Below are 26,772 nucleotides of genomic sequence, written 5' to 3' on the forward strand. Positions count from 1 at the left end.
CCCTGGGGCGCTTGGATTAAATGTCAGAAACAATTGGGAAGGACGAGTAGGAGATTGAGTTTGCAAGGTGTACAACTCAAGTGCTCGTTTACAGTCCAGAGTGTGTAATCTCTTTTCTTGTTCTGAAGCATGTGGTTCAGGAAAGAAAACAGGTAGATCGATGGATTGATTTAGGTGGAAAGGCGTCACCACCTTTGGGAGAAAGGTGGGGTGGGGACGAAGGACTACCTTCTGTGGGTAGAATTGTAGGTACGGTGAGTAATGCACCAAGGCTTGTAGTTCGCTTACTCGTCTTGCCGAGGTGATGGCTACTAGAAAGACTACCTTCCACGTGAGGTATTTCGGGTGAGCCGTTTGTAAAGGTTCGAAGGGGAAGTGCATCAATTGCTCCAATACAATGTTGAGATCCCATGGTATTGGTGGCTTTGCAATTGGGGGTCTTAAGTGATTTAAGCCCTTCAAGAACCGTGATATTGCAGGATGTAAGGAAATGGACTGCCCTTTGTAGAGCCTGTGTCTCGACGCAATGGCACTCAGATGAACTCTTACCGAAGTAGGTGCTAGACCTGAGGTATACAAGGTATGTAGGTAGTCCAGAAGTTTGGCCGGAGGACATGACAAGGGTTCTAAACATTCAGCTGTGCACCAGATAACGTACCTTTTCCATTTGAAATGGTAATTTTTCCTTGTCGACGGTTGACGTGATTGCAGAATCACATCCTGAACGACTAATGATATACCTTGTTCTGCAAGTAGGATCCGCTCAGTCTCCATGCTGTAAGGTGTAGAGAGTTCTGAAGCGGGTGAAGAAGTGTGCCCTCGTTCTGCGATAGTAGATCTATTCGTAGTGGAAGGCGAATGGGTGTCTCTATGGACATGTGTAGGAGATGTGTATACCAGTGCTGGCGAGGCCACGCCGGTGCTATTAGAATTAGTTGCGCTGAATCCAGAATGCATTTTTGTAGCGTACGTGTGATCAGCGGAATAGGGGGGAACGCGTACATGAGATGTGACCACGGAAGTAGAAAGGCATCCTGTGTTTGACGCTGTTGACTGGGCCAAATTGAACAGAATTTCCCTACTTTCCGATTGTGTTCGGTCGCAAAGAGGTCTATGGCAGGACGGCCCCATCGGTGAAAGATGGAGTCCGCTACTTCTTGATGAAGTTCCCATTCGTGTGGATGAAAAATCCTGCTGAGCCTGTCCGCTTGGACGTTGGCTATCCCTGGAATGTAGGTGGCCTGGAGGTGGATGGAGTGTTTGCATGCCCATGTCCATATCCAAATCGCTTCCCTGCATAATGGCCAAGATCCCGTGCCCCCTTGTTTGTTTATGTAGAACATCGCGACTTGGTTGTCGGTATAGACCATAAGCCTGCGACCCTGGAGATACGGAAGGAAGGTGCGTAGAGCGTATCTTATCGCTCGTAACTCTAGTAGGTTGATCTGAAAGGACTGTTCTGCATGAGACCACAGGCCTTGTGTTTGGAAGGTGTCCATATGGGCTCCCCAACCTTTCCTGGAGGCATCCGTCGTGAGTACTGCGTTGTGCGGAAGAAGGGTGAAGGATGCTCCTTTCAATAGGGTATATCGATGGAGCCACCATTGTAGTTGGGTGATCATTGCCGTCGTCATATGAATCTTCCACGATAATGGTTGGGAGTGTTGCTTCCATTGACGACGGAGGTGCCATTGGATGTTTCGCATTTGAAGACGTGTATTCCTTACAGCGTGAGTTGCCGCCGCCATATGACCCAGTGCGACCAATACTTGGCGGGCTGTTGGTCTTGGCGATGTCTGTAAGTTGCGAAATATGTTTTTCATCACCGCTATTCTTTCTGGGGGAAGAAAAACTCTGTGTTTGACTGTATCTAGGATGACACCTATAAACTGTATGGTCTGGGTTGCTTGCAACTTGGACTTCTGGTAGTTGACAAGAAGACCGAGGTTGTGGAGGCAGAGGATTGTTTGTGAGAGATTGTGGTGTAATAACTTGGGGTCCGATGCTATCAGGAGCCAATCGTCGAGGTACGGAAAAACTATGATCCCTTTCTGACGAAGGTGTGCCACCACCACTGCCATGCATTTGGTGAATACTCTGGGTGCCGTGGAGAGGCCGAATGGCAGCACTCGATATTGATAATGGGTATTCAGGGCTTGGAAAGACAGGTACTTCCAAGATGAAGGGTGCATCGGGATGTGAGTGTAAGCGTCTTTGAGATCGATGCTGCACATCCATGCATTGCGATGAATCAAGGGTAAGATCGATTTGAGGGATATCATTTTGAATTTTTCCTTGAGTATTAATTTGTTGAGCTGCCGAAGATCTAATATCGGACGTAAGCCCCCTGATTTTTTTGGAATGAGGAAATATGGGGAATAAAATCCTGTGTGCCAGGCTTTCCGTGGCAGGATTTGTATTGCTTGTTGTTGTAACAACTTTTGTAACTCCTGTCTCATCTCCCCCGAGGTATCCTGGTATACCCGGGAAGGGGGGTGGGGAAGTATTGGTAGCTGTTGAAAGGGAATTTTGTACCCTTGCTGTATGATGTTGAGGACCCAGCGGTCCGTAGTGATGGCTGTCCATTGATGATAATGTAAGGCTACCCTCCCCGCCTGCAGTGAAAGTGGTGATGGCTGAGTAAGTGCTAAAAAGACTGTGAAGGCTTAACTGACGTCTGCTGTTGCTGCTGTTGTTGTTGAGGTCGTTGTGAACGTCCACGTCCTCTGCGAGGTTGAGTCAGTGGAATGTTTGGCCTGTTATAAGGTTGATAGGCCGGTGTTCGGTAAGATGGGTATTGCCGGTACGGTCTCCGTTGGAAGGGTTGTCTTCTATATTGTGGAAAGTACCTTCTGTTCGATTGGTAGGTTGGTTGTGTTGTCAGGGATTGCACCGCCGCAGATTGTTCCTTCAGTTGGGCAACAGTTTCTTGCAATTTTTCCCCGAAAAGATTATCTCCTTTGCAGGGAAGGTTGGCGAGTTTGGTATGTACATCCTCTCTAATGGAGCTTGCTTTTAGCCATGCCAGGCGTCGCGCTGCGATAGCACTCGCTGAAACCCGAGAGGCGGTGTCAAACCCTTCGTAGATTGTGCGTAGAAGGTGTCTGATCCCTTCTTCTAAGTCTTGGACCGGGTCGAGAGTCGGGAAATCTGTTTCAGCTTTCAGGCGTTGTACACATCCATAGAGATATTGTACCAAATAGAATTGATGGTGGTGAATGCGCGTACCTAACATAGAGCCCTGGTAAGCCCGCTTTGCAAAATCGTCTAAAGATTTCATGTCCTTTAACGGTGGCGATGCGGAGTGTAATTTCGTTTTACGAGCTTTCCCCATAGCTGATTCCACTACTAGAGAGGTATGAGGAAGCTGTGTGGAAGAGTAATAATTGGACTTTTGTAGTTTATACTTAATATCTATTTTCCTGGATACCGCTGGAACCGTGAATGGAGTGTTCCAGGATTGTTCTAACAAAGAGTCCAGCACTGCGTGCGGGGGTAACGCAGTTGGTTCATGAGGAGTATCGAAAATTTTTAGAATATCCAGAGTTTCTGCTCTAGGATCTGGTAGCTTTTGAACTGTGATGTTTAGTGCCTTACCCATTTTTTCAAGAAATTTTGGGTATGTTAGATCCTCCGGTGGAGAGTGAGGTTCAGTATGTTCCGAATCCGGATCTGACGGGTATCCAGTGGAGGAGTCTGCTGTAGCATCAGTGTCAGGAGGGGGTTGTTCACTTCTAGGAGAATCCGGTGGCCCCCCCTGTTCGCTAACGGAGAGATCCCTGTCCGATTTAGCTGGAGAGAAGTGTATGGGTGAAGGAGTCGAAGGTGATCTAGACTCCACGTTCGTTGTATACGGGCTCAAACTCCTGGATGAGGAGGTATCAGAATGGGCGGGGGAAGGGAGGTCTTTCCCTCCAGGGGAAGTGGGAAGATTGTACGTCTTAGTCACCGTGTTGTAGAACCCTGCCAGAGCGTACGATAACGTAGTAAAAGCGTGTCTGGTGGCATGTTTAGCTTTTCACCAGAGGTCTTATTAAATGTAGGGGCTACTGACTGTGTAAGTTTTCGCCGTTTTGCAGAAGATGGGGACGACGGTAAAAAGGGGGTGTCTCTAACATCCCCTCCTGCGGTCAAGCGTTTGAAGCTCTTTGAGAGCGGATTGAGGTGTAGCCGCCTTTTTGTATTGTCTAGCCCCCGCTGGAAGTCACTTGCCTGTGATGGTCCTACCTGCGTGGCGATTCGTCCTGAACCAGTTGAGCGTTGCTCCTTTCGGGCGAGGTTCGGACGCGCCGTAGGGGTGTCCGTGAAGCGCGGCGACTGCGGCTTGCCCCGCTCAGTTTCCGGCGCCGAGGCGCGCCGCTCCGCTCCTTTTGAGGCGCGTCGCTTCGGATTTGTTGAGTCGCGTCGTTGTGGACGCGCCGTGTCGCGCTGTTGATTACGTCCCTGGTTGAGTTCCTCACTGCGCCTTGCGTCGCGGCGCTTCGTGCGTCCTGAAACGTGGTGGGTCACGTGCGCCGCGCCGTGCCGGCTGTGTTGCGTCTCAGTCGACTTCGTGGGGCCCGTATGAGAAGGCGGAGATTGGTTTGCGCCGTGTTCCTGCAACTTGTGCATGGACTTAGCTGAGAGGTCAGTTATTCTTTTATTACCACTGGTTTGCGGCATGGAAGCCTTCCGTTTAGGTGACATTAAGCCCCGTATGGAAGAGTGCCTGGACCCCGAAGAATTCCCTGATTGGATTTCACTTTTATTTTTATGAGATTGTTGTGGGGTTAATTCAGGCAGAGAAGCCGGAACGTTTTGTTTTTTATATTTTGGCGCCCTGTCACCTTTTCCGTTGGTAATGTGTCTTTTCCTTTTTTGTGACGGGTCAGACACTGAAGGACCCGGGGAGGATCTGGTGTCCGATGCCGCTCTGGAAGTGTCCTGTAGGGACCGAAGAGAGTCCATACGTTCAGAACGGATCCTTCGTGCCCTTGGGGACATACGGCCACACGATTCACAGTTCGGTATGTCGTGGTCAGGGCCCAAACATCTATAACATTTGTCATGTGTATCGGTAATAGACATGACTTTTCCACAGCTGCAGGGTTTAAACCCCGACGGTCGCGGATTATCTTTTTTATGTGAGGTTGACATTCTTACTGTAATGTAGATAGAAGCTGAGGAGATACGAAGCTCCGCGTGCGATTCCTGCGCGCGGAAAAACAGACTGAGGAGAGTCGTTTTTCCAGCGCGGGAACCCACGCGCAGCCTCAGAGCACAGCTCTGACTTCTCTTTGGAAGCTCCGCCTCCTGTGCCTGACGGACAGGTCCCATTACAGCATGGCTAATTCAGCCTGCTATCGACGGGAAAAGGCCGTGCCGCGTGATAAACTAGCAGGCACGGCCTTTCTCACGCGGCACGGCCTTTCTTCTTCCCGCGCACCACTTCCTGTTCCGGGTCCGGGGTGGGGGGGGATGCAGGCGCGGGAAGAAGAAAGGCCGTGCCGCGTGATAAACTAGCAGCGGCCGCTGCTAGTTTATCACGCGGCACGGCCTTTCTTCTTCCCGCGCACCGCGTATCACTTCCTGGTCCGGGGGGGGGGAAATGCAGGCGCGGGAAGAAGAAGAGGGCAGCCGCGGATGCCACAGCTTTTTTTTTTTTTTTGCACCGCTGCCGTTGCCGCCGGGCTATCAGCACGTTCAAGCCCAGCGGGAACGGCAAGCGGTGCAAAAAAAAAAAAATCTGTGGCATCCGCGGCTGGCCTTTTCTTCTTCCCGCGCCTGCATTCCCCCCCCGGACCAGGAAGTGATACGCGGTGCGCGGGAAGAAGAAAGGCCGTGCCGCGTGATGAAGTAGCAGCGGCCGCTGCAGCATCGGCCCCCAAGCTATTGCAGCAGACGGTAATCGGGAGAGGAGAGAGCAGCAGGAGCCTCCCGCGATCGATGGAATTCTTCCTTATTGGCCTGCGGGGGCTGGAGGAGGAGGAGCAGCTACCGTTGGGGGGGGGGGGAGGGAGAGAGAGAGAGGAAGTGAGTGACAGAAAGAGAGAGAAGCAGCCAGCCAGCCTGTGTGTGAGAGAATGTGTGTGATTGAGAGCCTGTGTGTAAGTGAGAGAATGTATTTGATCGAGAGCATGTGTGTGTGATTGAGAGAAACTGGTCAGAGAGCTGATGTATGTGTATATGTGAGAGACAATGAAAGTGACTGCTCAAGGAGATGACTGATGTGTATGTGAGACAGTCAGGGATGTGTGTTTGTGTGTGTGTGAGAGAGAGAGAGAGAGAGAAAAAGCATGGAAGTGAGAAATCTGGGTATGTGAGAAAGCATGGGAGTGGGAAGCCTGTGTGTGTGCATGTATATGAGAGAGACTGGTTGGTAAGGTGACGGTGTGACTGGTGTGTATGTGAATGTGAGAGAGAGAATGTGATTCAGGGAATGAGAAGCCTGTGCACGTGGAGAGCGAGCATGGAAATGAGAGAGAGAGACTGGTGTGTGTGTATGTGTGTGTAACAGAGAAAGTGATTATGGGAATGAGAAGCCTGTGCATGTGAAGAGAGTGAGCATGGGAGTGAGAACCTGGGTGTGTGTGAGACACAGCATGGGAGGGAGAAGCCTGTGTATGTAAGACAGAACATGGAAGTGGGAAGCCTGTGTATGTGTGTGTATGCATGCATGAGAGAGATCAGGTGACGGGTGTGTGTGTATGTGTATGTGGGAATAAGAAGCCTGTGCATGTGAAGAGTGAGCATGGGAGTGTGTGAGATACAGCACGGGAGTGAGAAGCCTGTATATCTGAAAGAGAACATGGGAGTGGGAAGCCTGTGTGTGTGTATGCATGAGAGAGATCAGGTGACGGGTGTGTGTGTATGTGTGAGAGAGAGAAAGTGATTATGGGAATGAAAAGCCTGTGCAGGTGAAGAGTGGGCATGGGAGTGAGAAACCTGTGTGTGTGTGAGACACAGCATGGGAGTGAGAAGCCTGTATATCTGAAAGAGAACATGAGAGTGGGAAGCCTATGTGTGTGTGTATATGCATGAGAGAGATCAAGTGACTGGTGTGTGTTTGTGTGTATGTGAGAGAGAGAAAGAAAGTGATTATGGGAATAAGAAGCCTGTGCATGTGAAGAGTGAGCATGGGAGTGTGTGAGATACAGCACGGGAGTGAGAAGCCTGTATATCTGAAAGAGAACATGGGAGTGGGAAGCCTGTGTGTGTGTATGCATGAGAGAGATCAGGTGACTGGTGTGTGTGTATGTGTGAGAGAAAGAAAGTGATTATGGGAATGAGAAGCCTGTGCATGTGGAGAGAACAAGCATGGGAGTGAGAGACTGGTGAGTGTATGTGAGAAAGAGAAAGTGATTATGAGAGTGAGAAGCCCATATATGTAAGTGGAACACGGGAGTGGGAAGCCTGTGTGTGTGTGTATGGCATGAGAGAAACTGTTCAGGAAGGTGACTGGTGTGTTTGTCAAAGACTGGGAGATGATTGGTGTGTGAGAGACAGAAACTGGTCATGGGGGCATGACTGGTATGGTGTGTGTGTGTGAGAGACATGGGCCCTAAGGAAGAGGACCATGAGTATAGAGCTTAGCCACTACTGCTGCTTCTGGTGTGTGCTACAGCCTGCATGGAAGAGGAGTAGGACAGCTGCTGGAGGGGGTAAGTAAAGGTGGCTTTTTAAGTTTATTTTTCTTGATTGACTGCCATTTTAATTATTTAATATTATGTGATGTGTCTGCTTTTTTTGAAATATTTTATTGGTGTTTGGAGAATTTTTAATAGTTTTTATGAGTTTTTAATTGTTGGATGTTATTCTGTTCATAGTTGTTGTGAAACATTTATTCTGCTTATTAGTATAGTTTTACAATTATTTCTGTGTGGGGATCTATAGCTGCTTGTTAGTTCTGTTTTCCTAATAAGAGGTGTATTGGTTTTTAGGGCCTGATTTTAATATTTATAGTGTTGCCTTTTCATAGATAGGGTTGCTCCTGTTTGAGTGTATTCCATAATACAGGTGTAACTGTGTGTGGATTAGTTTATGTGCATTACTACAGATCCTGGGAGTATGTTAGGTCGGTTCTGTGTCTGTTACAGAGATATTTTACTAGCATGTAAGTGTTTTATCAGTCTTATTTGTTGCGTTTTCTCAAGAGGACATGCATTGGTGGTAAACTGCTGTCTTTTCATAAGTAGGGCTATTGAGCCTGAAAGTAGAAGGAGTTTGAGTTGCTGTTACTGAGATGACACCAGAACCAGAATATCTTTTTTGTAGATGAGTTGAATGGGGAATGTCATAATTCTGCTTTACATCCATTATTGTGGATCAGGGGGGTTCCCGTGGATGCAAACTGTACATTTACATCTAGCCCTGTGACGATCATGGGTCAGTGTGTCACGCATGTGAGAACCATCTGTCAGGTGTGTCCCGACAGAAAAAAGGTTGAGAACCACTGCTTTATAGAATGCTTTAAGGCCTTACTGTAGCTTTTAATCTTACCACAGTTAGTTTGCATCGCCAAACAACTATCATTTATGAAAGTTCAAATAGATTTTCTTACCGAGAAGGGAGAAGTAGTTTAACTGTCGTGCAGAATCAATATTTTTTCAGGAAAGACCTGGAACAAGGGAGGATTATTGTACAGTCAACATCTGGGAATTTGGATCTTTAAAGGAGTTTTGGAAAGTTAATCTTCCTCCAGCCTAATCCTTGCTAAATCAGGTCTTTCCAGCAAATTTCTATGGCATGTTTCAATGAAACTACTGTGTTGTTGGATAAATATAAGCATCTGTTTCAGGCAGCATGGCGCGTCAGAGCATTGTGGTATATATTCATTACAAGTCCCTGCACTTGCATTGATACCATTTTAGCTGGGGTACCAAAATACAAGTTAGCTTACTTTGTCTGAGCTCCCTTTGGCGTTGTGTACTAAGTAAGGTGGTCCTATAAGAACTGGATATATGAAGAGCTGACTTAGAAATCACCATCCTTCTGCCTGCAGTCTTAAAGGTGCGCATTCCAAGTGCCCTGCTCCAAGAAAAGGAGGAAAAAGGTTTCAGTTCTCCCTGCCAGACTTTAAGTAACCGTGCATACTCACACACTCAATCTTTATCACTGCAGCTCAATGCTCAGTTCTCAGTGGAAGTGTTGCTGGTCTCACTTTACCAACTTGGAAGCTGATGTACTGAAGCCATGCAGAGTTTTGCAAAGTTTTTCCGCTCCATGTGGAAAACCTGTGCCTGTAAACCATACGTATGCATACAATTTTCCCTTTATGTGCAAACCTTATTTTGGAAATTTGTTTGGGCATCACAAGCAGAAAATGTTACCCTTTAGTTACATTTATCAAGCAGCTTGTTAATGATGAATTCTCATTTGCATACGAGTCCCAGTAGAAGAGTTACATGCTGGTAAAACCGCAGAGCTTGCTATATTGGCCTCTTTGCTTTTTGCGATTGATCATCTTAAAATATAGCAGCTGATGACTCATTGCTGAGCTGGGAAATATAGTAGAATTGGAATTTTGCTCTTTGGCTTGGTCTGAGAAGATCATTTTAAATAAAGTGACTAACTTTAGTTTTAGTTAGTGCTCTTAGTAACAAAACCTTCTATTAGACCTTGTTCTTGGTTTAATGTTGACAGTGAGATTTTACTGGAAATAGTGATATAAATGTAGCCCTCATTCTGGTCAGTTCAAGGGCATAGGAAGGCCACAGACCACGATGTTCTCCAAGGGTTCCCGCAAGGGGGGAAAAGTAGAGTCATTTCAAGGCCCATAGAATTTTTTTTTTCTATGGGGCTCTTCTGCACACCAGTCAGTCCCAGTAAGAATCATTAGAAAAGGTACAGAGAAGGGAGATCAAAATGATAAAAGGGATGGAGTGATTCTCCTATGAGGAAAGGCAAAAAAGGTTAGGACTCTTCAGCTTGGAGAAGAGGCAGCTGAGGGGAGATATGATAGAGGTCTATAAAATAATGAGTGGAATGGGTAAACACAAATTGGTTGTTTACTCTTTCAAAAGTACAAAGACTAGGGGACATGTAATGAAGTTAATAAATGATACATTTAAGACAAATAGGGGGAAATATATTTTTTACTCAACACTCTGGAATTCATTACCAGAAGATGTGGTGAAAGCTGTTAGTAGCTGGGTTTAAAAAAGGTTTGGTCAAGTTCCTGAAAGAAAAATCCTTAAACCATTATTAAGGTGGGCTTGGGGAAATCCACTTCTTATCCCTAGGATAAGCAGTATGGAATCTATCGACCCTTTGGGATCCTGCCAGGTACTTGTGTTTTGAACACTTGTTTCACCTGAAAGTAAGGGATGCCATGGGGCTGGGGACAAAGAAATGTAACAGCTCAGTCCTGAAGAAACTGAAAGAAATGTGCTGGAAAATAGCAGGGCATTTTCACTAAAGTGTGAAGGGCAGCAGCTCCATGAGATGCAGGATGTAGTGGGGTTGCCTCTGCACAGGCTTATTTAGGATGTAGGCAACCAGTGGCATTCCACATATCTGATGTTGCAGAAGTTAATAGAACAGACAGCCCTTCATGATTTGTCTCTACAAAACTGAGATAGGTATAAGTTATACCTGGGGTATCATGACTGATTACACATTTCACAGATAGTACAAGTCCTGAAGCTCTTCAAGGATGCCACAAAAGATCTAAGTTCCAAAAGAGCCATCCTGGGTGAGGTCATCCCCATAGTCAATTTCCTGGAGGAAAGTTTCTACCAAGAACAGGGATTGAAACCAGAGGTGTTGCTGCTTGGGGGCAACCTGTGGCTGCAGGATGCGAGCCATGCTTTGTGACCCATGGATTAAAGGGAATATTGCTTTTCAGTCTAACAGTATAATTACCTTGAAAGAGATGCTGATGGCAAAGGTGTGAGAATGAGCGGCAGTGGGGATGCAGAATAGGAAAGAGTGGACCTACAAAGCAGGAGAGTAGGCTATCTAAAAAGCCGTGAGGGCAACAAAGTGGATTAGATGCCAAAGAATGTCCAATTAGAAATTTTATTAATGGAGACGTATTCTTTGTAAGGTGAGCCCGACTCACGCCAAGTTTCGCCCCCACATTGGGGCTGCCTCAGGGGCTGTATGTAGTGAATCTTTAATGTGCTGGGTCCTTGGAATAGCACGCTGCTCGAGGCTATGTTGGAGTCTCTTTGAATCAGAGACTATCAGAAAATAATTCTTATGAGATTGGACTCATATACATAAAATATTCACTACATGCAGCCCTGGAGGCAGCCCCAATGGGGCGAAACTCGGCCTGAGTCAGGCTCACCTTACAAAACATTTTGAATAGGAAAGAGTGGGCAACCTACACAGTACTGTCAGCATAAGCAACCCCTATTAGCTACCACTTCCTCCTCCAACTTTATTTGCCACCCCCTCCTCCCTCCTGTAGGCATTGCAGAACGGGCTCTCCTGACACAGGCCATAGCTACAATGGTTAGCAGAAGAGGCCATCACTTCCCCCACCACCCCAATGCAGGAGATCTCTGAAAACTTTTCAGTCAGTGCTACCTTGCAGAATCCATCAAGAAAAAGGATCTGGGCATCTTAGTAGACAATACTTTGAAGTCCTTGGCTCAGTGTGCAGTGGCCATAAAAAAACAAACAAACAGAATGTTAGGAATTATTAGAAAAGGACTGGAGAATAAAACGGAGGATGTCATAATGCCTCTATATTGCTCCATGGTGAGACCGCACCTTGAGTATTGTGTGCATTTCTGGTTGCCACATCTCAAAAACGTTATAGTTGATTAGAAAAGATATAGAAAAGAGCAAACAAAATGATAAAGGGGATGAAACGGCTTCCCTATGAGGAAAGATTTAAGAGGCTAGGTCTGCTTGTTTGGAGAAAAGATGGCCGGGGGGGGGGGGGGGGGGTTATGATACAGGTCTATAAAATCATGAGTGGAAAAGAATGGGTAAATGTAAATCATTTATTTATTCTTTCAAAAAAATACAAAGACTAGGAGATACTCCATGAAGATAAGTAGCACATTCAAAACAAATTGGAGGACTCTATTTTTCACTCATTGCTGGATGTGGTTAAGGGAGTTAGCATAATTGGTTTTAAAAAAGGTTTAGACAAGTTCCCTAGAGGAGATGTCCATAAACTTAGACTTAGGGAATAACCAGTACATATCACTGCATGATAGCAGCATGGTATCACCTGGATTGGCCACTGTTAGAATCAGGATACTGGGCTTAATGGATCTTTGGTCTGACCCAGTATGACAAATCATATGTTCGTATAAGTTTTTACTGAAACTGGTGACACTAAGGAATACTGTACTCCAGCAACACGAAATCCATGCTGGCTTTGTCCCATTAAACCTTATCTATCTAGATATTCTGTGATTTTTTTTTCCTTAGAATAGTTTCCATGATTTTTCCTGGCACTGAAGTCAGGCTCACCAGTCTAACATTTTCTGGATCACCTCTGGAGCCCTTTTTAAATATTGGGATTACATTGGCCACACTCCAGTCTTCAGGTACAATGGATGATTTTAATGATAGATTACTAATTACTAATAATAGATCCAAAATTTCATTTTTTTAGTTCTTTCAAAACTCTGGGGTGTATACCATCTGGACTGGGCAATTTGCTGCTCTTCAGTTTGTCAGTCTGGCCTACTGCTTCTTCCAGGTTCACAGTAATTTGGTTCAGTTTATCTGAATCATCACCCTTTAAAACAGTTTCTGGAACCAGTAACTCTCCAACATCCTCATTAGTACACACTGAAGCAAAGAATTCATTTAGTCTTTCTGCAATGGCCTATCTTCTCTATATGCCCCTTTACTCCTTGATCATCTAACAATCCAAGCAACTCCCTTGCAGGCTTCCTGCTTTTGGATATATTTTTAAATGTTTTTATTATGAGTTTTTGCCTCTATGGCCAACTTCTTTTCAAATTCTCTCTTAGCCTGTCTTATCAATTTTTTACATTTAACTTGCCAATGCTTATGCTTTTTCCCATTTTTTTTCAGATGGATCCTTCTTTCAGACATGCATTTGCAACCATCAGTCAAAAACCTCCCCGTTGAAACACATTTTATTGAAAAGCAAAAATTATTTTTTTGATTGTAATTTTTAATTTAGCATAAAAAAATGTAACTTGAGAAGAAAATTCTCCTTCATCACATACATGTAGCAAAACTCCCATGCTTCAAATTGAATTGATAATGCTGAAAAAAATGGAAACAGTTGCCTACCACCATTAGTCAATGTTTTGCATGGTAGCTACTTCAGGGCTTACCCTAGATACAGAAAATGGATGTCGCGTAACATGCTCGTTCCACCCATGTACGTGGTCTTGCAGCATGCTTATTGTACTTACTTAATAATCTTTAGCAATTTAAAAAATGGAGCGACGCTCTCAATAAATGCCCAGACATGCACAATGTTTTATAACAAAATATTTGCTCAAGCATGCGTAATGATCTGAATTGTGAAACAAATAATCTAATCAGTTAAGGTTAATGATGTAATGTTCTCCAGTTTACCAATCACAGGATGACATTTTCTTTATCCAAAAAAAGAAAGCCCCACTCAGTGATTGAATTAAGACCTGAAGGTTCGATTGGAGTTGAGATGGAATATCCACTTTTGTTCCAACTGAGTCAATAGCCTGTCTCTGTCATCGCCAATGGCAAAACATGTTAGGAAATGTTTTTTCATCCCTTTCTAAATAATGAGAGAATAGCAGTGCCTCAGTTTTCTGAGTTTTCAACAGCGTTTATGTTCCAAGATATGTTTCTTTAAAGGTCTCATGGTTTTGCCTACATAAAACATAGGCCAAGAACAAAAAATGACGTAATTACAAAATCTGAAGAACATGAGATACAATGCTGTTGGCTATATCTGTGCTGATCCGCAGGATTAACAAAGTCTTTAGTCTGGTAAGTACTGATATAGACTGAACAACTGCCAGATTTGATATGTCCCCGAAGAGGTTTTTTAGTCAGACTTTGCAGTCCAGATGTCTCCGCAGAAGGGCAGTAAAGCAGGGGGAGATAAGTTCCTTCAAATTCCTTGATCTAGTATTGGCAAACCAACTGCTCCGATCTTTGAAACAAGAATGCCATTGCAACAGAGATCGGTGTTTCTTAATGATTTTAGCGATTGGAAGATTCAGTGGTGAATAGCTGGCAACAAAAGTAATTACTTCCCGCGTGGATGGAGAATCAGGTTTTCCAGGTAGAAGAAAATCGCTGTTGGGGGAGGAAAGGGTGTGTTTCTCTGCATTTTTTCATATCGACGTCCCAGCCTGGAGCACAGGGAGAGAAGTGTGCAGGGGGGATTAAGGGGGGGATGGGAAAAGGGCAGGGAAAGTTTGGGCGTGGGTTGCTTTCGCTTTGTTGCACCTTCAGAGGGGATTCCCGCCCCCCCCCCCCAACCCAAGTGAGTGTCTGAGGATTGTTTAGCCCAGCAGCAGTTGTGGTTGTGGTGGTGTCAGTGAAGTTGGTATTTTTCACCTGGGGAGTGGGGAGAAGGAGGTGGCAGCAGCTACACAAGAGCCAGTCTATAGTGTGGCAGTTGGGATCAACCTCACTTCTTCCTCCCTTCCCAGTGAAGGCTTATATTAGTGGTACCTCATGTCATAGGACAATCGGAAATGGTAAATTAATCAGTGTCCTTTTGTGTGTGTGTGTGTTATCAGTAGAATGTAGAAACATTTAAAACTCTTATCTGATGCAATGGCAATGCAGTTCTAATACGGCGTTATTTTACTGCACTCTATATGGTTGTAAAGTTGCTTAGGGACATGTGCTGTCACTTAAAATGATATGAAAACATCAGCGATATTTGTTATAGCCTTGTGTCACTTGCCATCTGAAATGACACAAAAGACTAATAAAATATTTTCATTTATGTCATTTCAGCGTATTTTAAAGTATTTCAGCGCTTGCTATATTGCAAATGAAGTAACATACGCGTGTTGTGAAAGATGTAGGTGTGCTGTAAATGTGTGACGCATGCTAGAATAAAACAAATGATTTACGTGGGCAAACAAAAGGACATGAACAATGTCAAACTAAAACAAAATGACTTCATGATACAACACAACATTTTTTTTTCCCATGCACACTCCTAAAATGGAAATTCAGTTAACACTGAATAATGGTTTCAGTCTCTCTGTGCACTCTAGTTTGTCATGGGCCATCACTGGTAAGGGGCACATTCGTTTTCAGGAAGGCTCCTAACTGGCACAATGCATGCCTACTTTTAATCCTGCTGATATTCAGAAAATACCGTATACACTGTTTCAATATCGTCTTGTTAGACAGCTGAAAAGGATACAGGTTGTGCGCACCGGCACCCTGCTGGCACGCAATCCTCCGATACAATGGCAAATGGCCCCGCCCCCGGACCGCCCCTTTTGTAAAGCCCCCGGGACTTAGATGCGCGTTGCCGGGCCTTTATAAAATAGGCTTGGCACGTGTAACACCCCCCCACCTCCCCATGCGCGTAAGGCTTTGAAAATCCGCCCCTTATTATCTTCCCCTGAAATTCACCAAAGAACTAATCCAAACAGAAGATTCACTTTCTGAAAGTTCTGTAGTACGAGTTATTAAAAATGCTTGTTGGCCTTGCACATCACTATTTGTTTTGAACAAATCTTGTAAAACACACATAAATATTGATAAATCAGATACTTGCCTACGTTGAAAATTCCATATCCTGTGCTATTAATGAAGGAATCTAACAGCAAGGTAAGGGCATTTACAGAAAGACAGTGCCTGCTGCTAAGGGTACAATCACAATTTGAAAATGCGGCTAGGAAAAAAAATGTAAAGAAGCGACTAGTTTTATGTTTTACGCTTCTTTGTGAATGGCGGCAAGATTCAGTGCATCTGTGCCAGTTAATGCACTGCTAAAATATTGCCATTGACTTGCCGTCAGGAACATACTGCTTTCTAATGCTATTTAATAAATGGCTCTTTGCCTCTGCAAGAAACGCTTGCTTATTTTAAGCCCAGCATGGCATGATTATGAATCTGCTGTGCAGAGACATAAGAGACAGAAAGCAATTTTCTACCGCCAGACAGGATGTGAGCAGGATCAGCCGGAGCACTTCATCCGCTCTCTGCAGCGCCTTGTTGCCTCAGCCCTGGGATCTTCATGGAAAGAGACAGCCAGACACGCTAAATATTATGCCAGATTGCCTGGCAGTTTTATGAGGAGCACTAGCCCATGAATGATGGACCAGGTCACAGCCACTAAGTTCCTGCCACTGTCAACCAATTAAGATTTAAATGTTAGTCCTCCAGAGGAGAGAGACTTCCTTCATTACACCACTTAACCTCTGACAGCAGTTTACGCTGACGAAAGGTATTTCACGAGCTGCGTGACTTGATAAACTTCTAGCAGCTGGAAAATTAATAGAGACAAAGTATATATGGCCCTTATGGCAGCACTGCCTCTTCTCCTGGAAAGGGTTGCATGATGCCACAGCTTTTGTGCCGGGACATGAGCGGAACATAGTAAATAGATGCAGATAAAGACCAATTTGATCCCTCCAGTTTACCCAGCCAGCAGCCGCCATCTGACCACATTGGCTAATTGTGCATACAAATTCCCCCGTAGATCCCAGCACTCTTCACCCTTGTCCCTCACCAATCTTTGAAAGTTGGACCACTGCCTTCTAGGGTTGTAACTTCAGTGCCATGCAGGTGGTTACCCCCAATGCTTTCTCATAAATCCCATCAAACTATACCACAGCTGCCCCTCCCTGCACATTACACCTAAGGGCGACCAAAATGATAAAGGGAATGGAACAGCTCCCCTATGAGGAAAGACTAAAGAGGTTAGGACTTTTCAGCTTGGAGAAGAGACGGCTGAGGGGGGATATGATAGAGGTCTTTAAAATCATGAGAGGTCTAGAATGGGTAGATGTGAATCGGTTATTTACTCTTTCGGATAATAGACTAGGGGGCACTCCATGAAGTTAGCATGTGGCACATTTAAAACAAATCGGAGAAAGTTCTTTTTCACTCAACACACAATTAAACTCTGGAATTTGTTGCCAGGAGATGTGGTTAGTGCAGATAGTATAGCTGTGTTTAAAAAAGGATTGGATAAGTTCTTGGAGGAGAAGTCCATTACCTGCTATTAATTGACTTAGATAATAACCACTGCTATTACTAGCAACGGTAACATGGAATAGACTTAGTTTTTGGGTACTTGCCAGGTTCTTATGGCCTGGATTGGCCACTGTTGGAAACAGGATGCTGGGCTTGATGGACCCTTGGTCTGACCCAGTTTGGCATGTTTTTATGTTCCATCCTCTTGCCACTAGGAGGTCCACATTCAGATGCCGTGTGGCTCAGCTAGTTAGCCGGATAAACTTAGCAGGCTAACTTAGCCAATATATTCTGCAACATAGCCACATTGTGAGCTGGAAAAGTTTATCCAGCTAACTTTAAGATAACTCTACAGGCTGACCAGAGTTAGCTGGCTAAGTTATCTGGCTAACTCATTTCCTCCCAGTTATGCTCCCAGAATGCTACTAACTTATCCGACTAAAATCTAGCCAGCTAACTTATTATCAGTGTAGAATTAAGCCTGAAAAGCATCCACATCTTCATTTAGCTGTAAAACTTCTGAGTTATCCAGCTAAATGCTTTTGAATATAGACTTCTAGGGATTCTTTAGGTTTATCCTATGTTTTAAAATTCTGTTACCATTTTTTGTCTCTACCACCTCCTCCAGGAGGAGATTCCAGGCATCCACTAGATTAGTTTAGTTTTGTAGATCCAGCTGAGATTTATCCGTGAGCCTGATTCTCCTCTGAAACAGTGCAGTAAAGGTGAATTTCTGCTCATTAGCCCCAAAATATGCTTCAAATCTTGTCAATTTTAAGGAAAATTGCAGCAGATTCTTTTGTCTACTGACCACTATCTGATGCCGCTTATCCGCATTGGCACAAATGATACTGCTAGATACAAGAGTGAATCAAAAGTGACTTCATGGCTCTAGGAGACAAGGTGAAGCAGGTGCATAGGTGGGATTCTCCTTTATCCTTCCAGTCAAGGTTAAAGGCCATGGCAGGGAAGCTCGCATTCTGGAGATTAGTAAATGGCTGCATAGATGGTGTCGATGAGAATGTGTCAGCTTCCAGGACCATGGGATGATGTTCCAAGGACCTCTGACCTGAGATGGAGTCCAGCTGTTGAAGAAGGGGCATGGTATCTCCCAAAACAGACAGGCAGACCTACTGAAGGCTTTAAACTAAGGTCTTCAGGGATGGGTGGACAAAATGCTATGGTAAGTGAAAGTACTCAGGTAAGTAAATCTTTAAACAGAATATTACTATGACAGCAACGCTGGTAGCTTAGGCTTCCAACATTGCTGTCAGAGCGACACTGTAAACTGCCAGGAGTGGTATGAGAATACCGCGATCCCGGTGGCCAAAGAGGTTTGGGAGGCTGCTGGGTGAGTGGGAGGGAGTGGTGGGGGATGAAGAGGGGCCAGGAACAACCAAATAGGGCAGGGGTGATGACTGGCTCCCACACCCCTTAACATGTAAATCTATATTTGGAGGGGCTTGGGGTGGATTCTGGCCATTTTTTTGGCACTGAGGTGGGGGATGGGGAACTGGGATATAAGTCTGCTAGGCTGCGTATTTTTTTTTTTTTTATTTATATCACTACTTAACTGGCTATATTCCCAGATAACTTTATGCCTGATCATGGCCATATCTAGAGTTAACTGGAAAACTTATTTGGCTAACTCCATATATCTGTTAGCCGAATAAGCTACTTTGCTAAATCAACCTTGTCTCAGGACACCCCCAAAATGCCCCTAACTTATTGGCTACATTTTATCCAGATAATCCTTTATTAGGGCAAAATTTAGCTTGATAACTACCAGAGATATTCAAAAGTCATGGAGACTAATCAACCACAATAGACAAAGGACCAGATTTTAAAAGGGTTACGTGCGCCAGGCTTATTTTAAAAAGGCCCGGCGACACGTGTAAGTCCTGGGGCTTTACTAAAGGGGTGGGGCGGGACCAGAGGCCTCCGATAGAGCGGCCATTGCCGCTGTGTCGGAGGATCGCGTGCCGGCAAGCTGCCGGCGCAAAAGGTAAGTTAATAATTTTGGGGGGTTTAGAATAGGGCTAGGGGAGAGAGGTTAGGGGGAGGGAACGGAGAAAGGCAGCGCGGCTCGGTGCGCGCAAGTGCATAATTGTGCACCCCCTTGCGCGTGCTGACCCCCGATTTTATAACATGCGCGTGCCTGTGCGTGCATGTTATAAAATTGGGCGTAATGTGCGCTCGCTGGGTAGCGCGCACACATGTAGGCCACACGCACTTCTTTTAAAATCTACTCCAAAGCGTATCGAGTAGAGGAAAAGTTTCAGAGCAGGGGAAAGTTGAACAATCATATACTTAAAAGAGCTGGCAATGCATTTTGTGCATGGATTTCAGTTGTAGTTAAGACTTGACAACACTGTCAGATGCATGGGAGAAGTTATCAACTATTTTTGTGAGATCTCTCTGGTGTTGGGCACACTGTTGGTAGATCCTCCTGGGAGTCCATGTTCCTATCGCATACCTCTTTCACATTTCAGAATGTGGCGCTTTCTGATGGCTCTATCCCTCCCACCACAGCTTTCGGGTGTCGGGGGTCCAACTATCTATGTCATGCTTTGAAGTTTGTAATAAAACTACCAGCTTGGCATATCAATATGTGAATTTCTAGAAAGGCAGCCCTTGAAATAGTTGGCAACATCTTTCGTTTTTTGGATTCCGGTTTATGTTGCCATTGGTTCTCCACCTTTTTACTGCAATTAACTGGCATCATGCATACTTTATTCTAGATACATCCATGTCCCATAGTTATTCTCAAACTGCTCCCTTGGTACTAGAGTCTTGAAACAGTCTCACCATCCATGGCCAGGTGGGCCAGGCTTCTCCTATTGAAGTCCCTTTCTAGCAATAATTGAGGTCCCAATGACTTCAAATTCTCGAAACTCCCAACTTCCAATCTTCTTCTCTCATCTGGTGAGGATTTACAGATGAAAACATATTTTTCTCACTTCTCTTCTCCAGATGGCACCTTTTGGATCTTTCAGAATGAAAAATCCAGGCATCAGAGAAAAATAAATCTTCTCATTTCAGCACTATGGGGCAGGAAAGACGGCAGCAAACTTCTTCCCGAACAAAAAGACAAAAATATTCTTCTCATAATTGCTCAGTCACTAGAACAGAGTCACCCTGTCCATTCACTGGGTGTGAGATGCAACATAAGAGCGTCTTTCATCCTAATCCTTCCTGGGTGCAGGGAGACAATCCCTCCTTGAGCAAGGACCAGAAAAATACCAAAAGATAAAATCCCAAAATGTCTTTAACAAAACTTCAAAAACCTTGTGGCATTCCCACCAGCCAAATTATGGACAGGAGAGGTAGAACGTCTCCTTCCTAACCCTGAAAAGTAAACAGCATTCACACAGATCATTAGGGGCCCCTGCTTTTTTATGCCAGGAGAATTAGCCCATAGCAGCAGCCTTACATGGCTGTGCATTCCTGTCACCTCCTCTAAGTACATAACCTTTCTACAAAGCCACAGACTCATAGAGAGTGAGTCCCTATGTACGAATTCAGAAACGGTATAATCTATGATCAAGTTATACAATACAGCGCCTTCCCTCACCTCCTATAAGACCTTCTCCAGTTCACTTGTACATCTTGCTTTTGCTTATCTTGTATGCTACATGCTAATTGGCCTCATCCATCACACTGTATAAATGCTCTCAGGTGAAAACTCTAACTATAGTTTTCAGGATAGAGATTCAATAGAAAGGTTGCTTCTGTATTAATGTGACCACCATGAGTATACACCAAAATATATATAGAAAAAAGCAAGTCTTTAGGAACCATGAACAGAAATGTGTCATCACTTGAAGTTTCTGATGCAGGAATCACACTGGAGACATTTCCAAACAATTCTTTTGTTCTGGTTTTTTGTGAGTTACTTTTTTTTTTAAACTAAAGATGCTGTTGCATAAGCTGGTTCTTGGCAGGACTGGATTTGTAACACTAACTAGTTACAAGAATACTGCAATCTCTTTTAACCAGTTGTATTTTTCCAGCTATTCAAACTTTACAACTGCATAACAGAATATATTCTAGGTAGGTTGCCTTCAACAACTATCTCTATTAAGGTGTAAAATAATAATAATAAAAAAATCTCTCAGAATACCTGCCATTTAAATAGGGTGACCATATAGCTCCATGTCAAGGGGGACAAGCCAATCCAGCTCTGGTTTTACCCCATTGGATTCACTGGGTGTGAGATGGAACATAAGAGCGTCTTTCATCCTTGTTTTAAAATTTACCTTGCATGTAGAATGACCAAGTAGCTCCTTGTCAAGGGGAAAAAAACTGAACCAGCTCCTGGTTTACCCCCAATGCATGTAAACAAAACAGAGAGCCAAAATCGATCCTGCGTGTATAATATCAGAAAAAACAAAAGGAATCCGCCAATGTGCTTATTCAAAAGACGCTCATCACCAACTTGACAAGTTTATTTCAATCTAAGTATAGGAGCCGCATCAGCAAGCCTGGCAACGTGCTTTGCTAAATTCAAAGCCGTCCGATCTGTTCAATCATCTGCGGTTCTAAAGGCTATAAAGGATCACCAAACAGTGCTTCAGACAATTTTTAGAATATATTTTTAAGCAAGAATTATTGTCCAACTGTGCCCGTAGGAGAGTGTTTGAAAATTGACCCGACAACGGCCATGGTTTTGCAACAACCAAGTTGCTTCTTCAGGAGTCAATACATCAAAAGTCATGTAACGTTGTTACTATAATGTATCTATTGGAAAGATCTGTAAATAAATGACACAGGGCTATCAGACATATTATAACATGAGTGATTTCAACACTTAGCTTTGTTAGAGTGGTGTAGCAAACCTCTTCATTTGAACGCCAGGTCTCAAAGAGTTTCCAAGAATCGGGACAGAGACCGCATCAAACCAGTTTGAAGAATTAAATAGCCCGCACTTTTGTCAACGTGATAACATCATTTGACTTCTGAGCGTCAAGTTACCTTAGAAACAGAAAATAGTATAATCTTGCCAATGGGAAACGTACATGAAGCTGGTAAGACGGGACAATTATAAGAAGACATTAAGTTCAAGCGCAACATTTAAACTGGCAAGAACAACTGTGTCTAAACGATGAATCCAGTGTTGTTCAGCCTGTAATAAAAGGGTATTGAAATCTCCACCTCGCCAAGTAGGGTGAAGCTGTTCCAGTACGCAAGCTTTCAAATCATCAAATGAATGGGAGCTTTCAAGGCAATGTGATACAAGTGGGGCTGTCAGTCGACCTATAATAATGCATGAACGATGCTCGATTAGTCGGGTTTTAAGGGCACGTTTGGTTTTGCCAATGTACCACAAATTACATGGACATTGAATAATATAGATCACTCCTGTGGAGAGGCAATCTGTTGTATTCTTCAAGAGAATTGATCGTTGTAACTTAGAAAAAAATATTGCCGAGGTCTGTATCATGACATGACAGACTGTACAAGAACCACAGGCTGTATGTGAACCCACTGTAGGTAATTTATTCCGGATGGAGAAATCAGAGTGGACTAGTTGATCTTGTAGATTGGTCCCACAGGTGAAAGTAAATCTAGGGATGCTCTGGAATTCCTTGTGTAACTGCAGAATGTGCCAATTATCGAAGACCACTTGTTTCATCTTGCAAGTCATTGAAGAAAATGTGTGTTCTACCATTTTCTTCAATGACAAGCAAGATGAAACAAGTAATCTTCGATAATTGGCACATTCTGCAGTTACACAAGGAATTCCTTTTGTTTTTTCTGATATTACCCCAATGCATGCAATGAGACATGGTTCTGCTTTTCTTATGGAACTCAAAAGAGAAATAAGAACTACATTTCTATGAATGCAGTGGGGTAAAACCAGGATTGGATTGGCTTGTCCCCCTTGACATGGAGCTATATGGTCATCCTACATTTAAATATCTAGAAAACATCAGTAAGGTACAAGTAAGTATTTTCCATAAATAAGGTCAAAGACAAGTAGTCATAATATGAAAAATGAAAGAGGGAGACTCAAAGGGATCAAGAAGAAATACTATTTCATTAAGAGGCTAATTCATGCCTAGAATTGTCTATTCTAGGCAGAGGTTGTAGTAATCAAAGCAGTGACAGGATTCAAGCTTGCTTGGGACAACTAAAAAGGAACACATTAAGGCCAAGGATGGAAATGATGTAGCATAAGTACAGTCTCAATAGGAAAGGGCTACTGTGTCACTCTGTATGTCATTCATGTGAAAATGTAAAAAATAAATGACATAATAGTCTTAAACTGGAAAGTGCAAACAGATCTGAGAGCCAGAAGATCAGGTCTGGGCTGAAAACCGGAAGTTCCACCCAGAACTAATGATCCTGTCGTGCATGTGCATGCATCCATGGTCTATGGATATGCATGAATCCGAAAATAACCTCCCTGGGCACTCGTATCTCTTTCTGCCATGTTCTCCCCCCACCCCCCACATGTCCTTAAAATTTGGTATGTTTAGACTTTAGACACCAAACACAACATTTATTAAGGGAACAGACAGATACACACACAGAGCAACCTCATAAGCCTTCTTTTCCTTTGGAAAGCAGTTTGAAAAATAACACCTTTATAACTGAAAGCAGGCAGAATTGGTAATATTGGTATTCTAATCCAAGCCAGTAGATGGCACCAGTAACCTTGCTCTCATCCACAAGCACCATCTAGTTTGCAAGGTTTGCTGGGCGCAGCCCTAGAGAGCTGACAGACTACCACAGGTGGTGAAAGGGATGCTGCTGCATCCGAGCCTATGACAGACTAGAAGGCGTCTTCCTCCTCCTTCCCTCTGCAGAAAGGGCACGCGGATCCCGCCTGGTCGCATTCAGTGAGGCCGGCTCTCTCCATCCCAAAACAAAGCACCGTTCTGATGAAAAAAAGGAGAATAAATGTGCTTCCGCATGGGGCCGAATGAAGCAGAGCGATGAGTTCTTCTGATGACAAGGAACAGAAGGAGTCTGCTGAGGACAGGCTGGTGCAGAGAGCCACAGGCCCGGAAATTGTGCTTAAACAATTCGGATTCCTAGCAATGGATTAGCTCTAAGGAAGGGTAGGTCTGTGAGTCACTGAGAGAAAAGATGTTTTGCATCAGCTGGCACCACTGCTGCTGCTGTGGCTATTTTGCTTTTTTAATCTTCAGCATTGCATGTGAGTATTTAAAGGCTAGGAATATCAATAAAACATACAGCAAAAACCTTTAAATGTTCACTAATTGTCATTTTCATGATATCAGGAATGAGCACAGCCTAATTGTCTAGAAAATGCCTGGAATCAATTTAAGGGATTAGCACATAGAAAGGGACAATGTGTTGTGGTTTTGCATTTTGCTGTGTGGGAGAAGGGGAATCTTACAACATACATGCTGAGCATAACACTTTTGCTATGGATTTTGCATATTAATTGGTACTGGGTGACTCTTTCTAATTGAAGGCCGTATGCTAAAAAAAAAAATTGCCTAGCCATAGAATTTTTTTGGCAGCATATTTGCATACTTGCAGCGGAGCGATGGTGGGTGGCAGTGAAGCGGTTTATAAATAAACTTGTACTTGAACGTTAACATTGCTGTGTAGCTACGTAGCTAAGGACAGCATTGAGAAAGTCATCTGCCAGAGAGCAGGCTATTTTGAGCTAGACCATTGAAACTAACTGATTGCAGCACTGCATTCTGAGCCCCGTAACAGAACGTTATCCACCTTTTAATGTGATGCATTTAAATGCATTGAGGCTACTGATAAGTCTCACCCTACGAGGTTGAATTAAAGTAGGGGAAAGTGGAATTTTTCCACAGTAAAGGGCATTCAAGGACAAATGGTCATGATTCATGTTGCAGAGAGGAAGGTTCAGAGGAAACATGAGAAAATGTTTCTTTGCTGAAAGGTGTGCAGCCTCCAAAAATATGTATCTTTTTTTTTTCATTTTTGGAGATTATTTTTTTCCCCTCTGAGTAACATTTCATTTAATGTTTATTTTGCTTTGGTTCCTTTACTAACACAAAACAAACATTAAAAAACCACCAAAAAAATGAAATAGGAGGGACCCCCACCTCCCAACTTGAAAATGGTGCCAGGCCTGGTAACCACACCAGTTCCCACTTACCCAATCCATAAGGGACCTGGGCAATAAAAGGAGGGTAGAAGGGATGTCCACTCACCTTCTACCTCCTTGGCAGTCTCTTTAAAATGGTGCCAGTTGGCCCTGAGACTGGTGCTATGGTAATATCAAAATGGCGACAGTTTCAGGGCTGTCTGGTGCCATTTTTAAGAGATGACCGAGGGGGCAGGGGGCGTGGGCATCCCTTTTGCCTCTTTATTGCTGGAGTGAATCCCCCTGGGAGGGGTAAGTGGGGACTGGGTACCCCAGTAGCTTAATGAGAGGGGATGATTGGAGGGGCCTCGGGGCAGGTTTTGGGCAGGCCGCCCATCCACCGAAGATAGATATTTTGGGGGTTTTAAGTGCTCTTTTCCAAAACAAAATAGAAGACCATTGAAATTTTGTTGGTTTTTCTTTCACTTCATTTTGAAAACATAATAAAATGAAACAGGAAATACCATTGACATTTCTTATTTCATTTTAAAGAAATGTACATCCCTACTACATGCAGAGGTGGTGACAGGAACCAAAACCATGACAGAATTCAAACATGCTCAGGGGAGACAGTGCAGTGGTAAGAGCAGGTGTGCGTGTGTGTGTGTGTGTGTGAGTGTGTGGCGTAACAGATAACAGAGAAGAAATGGAGGTAACATTAGTGTTTCTCAATTATATAACATTTTAGAAGGCTCAGGAAAGGAGAATACAAGCTGGTGGGGCAGAGAATGGTGGTACAGTTGCTTTAGGTTTTCAGAACAATTGGGGCAACCTGCACCAAGCAGCCATGGTTACAACCCTCACATCAGCAGCAGCTGTCACGGTGCGGCCATGGTTACAGGCAGCCCTGATATCAGTGCACCAAGTTTCCAGTTAGGCTGGAGTAACCTGCATGCAGTGGCTGACCATGGTTCTAATGCTTAACACTGATAGAGTGGTGATAGAAACGGGCGGGGAGCTGGTGTTGAATTAAGTATGTGCATATGTGTTCATCTACTAGGTGGTGGAAAACCAGAGAGGATAATAACTGGGCAGACTGAATGGACTGATTATTCCCTCTGTGCCCTAATTTACGATGTTACTAAAACCGGTCAAACTGGAGGTGATGTAAGAACATCACACCAGATTTCCTACAGGATGCTGTTCAAATAGGGCAATAGGCTCTTGTCCCACTTAACTGTGAGGCACTCAGAAGGCTGACCTCACTTCACCTAAAAAATATACCCAACGTAACAGGAGCAGCTAAATTAGATGTAGATTTGCGTCACAGACTGAAATTGCATTTATATAAATAGTTGTTTTAGGAAGGGAGACAAGTCACGTGAATAACACGCTTTGGCTGTGAAAACATTCAACATTTGTTTTAAAAAAAAAAAATAAATTCTGACGTATATTCTGAAAGGGTGTGTGTGTGTGTGGCAGGGGGTAGGAGAGGGCGGGATGTTTGTTGCAGCGCTGGCTCGAAAGCACATGCGCCGCTTGCCTGCAGTCTAACACGCACTCTAGCGGTATTCCCGTACTGTTCTAAATGCCCCAAACAGTGAAAATATATAAAGGGAAGAAACTTCAGTGATTTTTCTCTTGTC

The 26,772-nt window shown here is 44.1% G+C and overlaps 1 protein-coding gene across 5 annotated transcripts in view; it reads left to right on the forward strand.

The window, feature by feature from the left end:
* CDC42EP3 (CDC42 effector protein 3) overlaps nt 1–26,772 on the forward strand; it is an 88,183-nt gene that overhangs the window by 19,934 nt on the left and 41,477 nt on the right. Inside the window, exon 1 of one of the 5 annotated variants that reach the window (XM_029593808.1) lies at nt 13,797–13,899. The exons of 2 other annotated variants lie outside the window; for them this stretch is intronic. The gene's annotated coding sequence lies outside the window, so the exon portion shown is untranslated. Of the gene's footprint in view, nt 1–13,796; nt 13,900–23,828; nt 24,251–26,772 lie in introns of those variants that run through there. 2 more of the 5 variants (XM_029593806.1, XM_029593805.1) reach the window with 2 other exon arrangements.

Source organism: Rhinatrema bivittatum, chromosome 3 (genome assembly GCF_901001135.1).
Source record: "Rhinatrema bivittatum chromosome 3, aRhiBiv1.1, whole genome shotgun sequence".
Classification (NCBI taxonomy): Eukaryota; Metazoa; Chordata; class Amphibia; order Gymnophiona; family Rhinatrematidae; genus Rhinatrema; species Rhinatrema bivittatum.